Source organism: Camellia sinensis, chromosome 8 (assembly GCF_055761805.1).
Source record: "Camellia sinensis isolate YWXY chromosome 8, ASM5576180v1, whole genome shotgun sequence".
NCBI lineage: Eukaryota > Viridiplantae > Streptophyta > Magnoliopsida > Ericales > Theaceae > Camellia > Camellia sinensis.
The window spans coordinates 167,217,038-167,218,630 of NC_138968.1; the positions used below are offsets into that span (position 1 = coordinate 167,217,038).

The following is a 1,593-nucleotide window of genomic DNA, read 5'->3' on the forward strand; positions in this document are numbered from 1 at the left end:
CGAACAAACAAACAAACAAAAAAAACCACAGGCAGAGCACATTGAGAATGAGACAGCTAAATCATAACTTCAACATTATTAAAATCTGTAACCTGTTGATGTTGTGCGACATGATAGTGTAGCAAGCCAAAATTTGCAAAAGCAGAATGTTGGATTGATCCCTTGCACCAGCCCATGGGACTTGCCAAATATACCTTTGGAATCAATCTCCACCGATGAATAAAGGTACCGGACAAAATACAACGATGTGAGGAAGCCAATAGTGCTGGTAGATATCATGATCGCAATGGCCATGATCAATGAATACCCAAGATAAAGTATAGCCAATGCAGGTCCATTCAAGCCCTTAAGGTCAAAAACCAGGTAATTGATCGAGAAGAGGAGCGCATAAAGAGCAACGGAACCTGATGCATAGCATGCTTTCCACCCCCACTGCCAATCCTCAGCACAGAGATGCATGTAGGTAAGGACCACAGATACTTCTGCGCAAACGATAACCAATAACGAGAAGACAACAAGCAGGAATCTAAAGACATAATAGAACCTCCTGAGCCAGATGCTAGAGAGGATGAAGAAAAGTTCAATGAATATGGTTCCAAATGAAAGGGTCCCGGCCCCAAGAACCAGAAGCCATGACGAAATTACACCCATACCCTCTTCCTTTGGGGTCATATTTGACACTGCAGGGGACAACCTCAAAACCGGCTATCTCATATCCAGAAGGCTGCTTCTTCTCAGCTTCTGGAATTACACCCATACCCTCTTCCCCAGTACCAATTATCAGCACACCTGCCCCTTCATACTCATGAGCCAAAACCCTGAACTTGAGGTGATTGATGATGTAATCTTCATTACTATTTGGCAGTGCATACCCAACAGGAAACCCAGTCCATTGAATCTTAATTCCATTTTGTTGAGCAAACCTCATGGCAGGCTAATTATCCAAAATCATATTTACTTGATACAGATCACGAGTTCTCTGTTTCAATAGCTTTACCTCATGCTCACTTAATGGGCTTGTGGTGCAGAGGATTACAGATTCATTGACGTTCAAACGAAAACGGTCCGGAGAGTTGAGAATCTGGTCTCCCATGAGGAGTTGTCCAAGATTCTCTGCACTTTTCTTTATTCCCATATGGGGTTTGCAGTACGGGAGGCTGTAATAGCTGAAGGGAAGCGCATTGTAAATAGAGGTCAATGAATTAACTTTAGCATATATTTCTTCGCCTGTTGAATATGTATGCATGTAGTTTTCCGAAAGATAAAAGCCATTGCAGGCATGTGAAACAAGAACTGTATAGATGAAAGCTACCCAATATGCCCTTTTGGGGATCAAATTACAAGCCATTGAGTTTGAAAAAGAAACACAGCAGTTCCCTCAAAACTATTCTTAGTCTAAGCTATGGTCGAAGGCTTACTCAACATCCAATCTGCAGAAGTGAAATCTTCATGTCAGTCTTAGAAATTGATCTAACAAGTAAGAAGGTATCCAACCATCCCTTCCCAGAGAAAATATACAATCAATTGGCTTTATGGAAGAAGAAAAGAACAAGTAAAAGAAAAAAACCTTATTACCTTCAGGGGATAGGCTTG

At 41.5% G+C, this 1,593-nt stretch overlaps 1 pseudogene; it reads right to left on the bottom strand.

Annotated features, from left to right (window-relative positions):
- Positions 1 to 435: 435 nt before the first annotated feature.
- LOC114269579 (transmembrane 9 superfamily member 12 pseudogene) lies at positions 436 to 1,348 on the bottom strand (annotated as a pseudogene).
- Between the last annotated feature and the right edge of the window lie 245 nt (positions 1,349 to 1,593).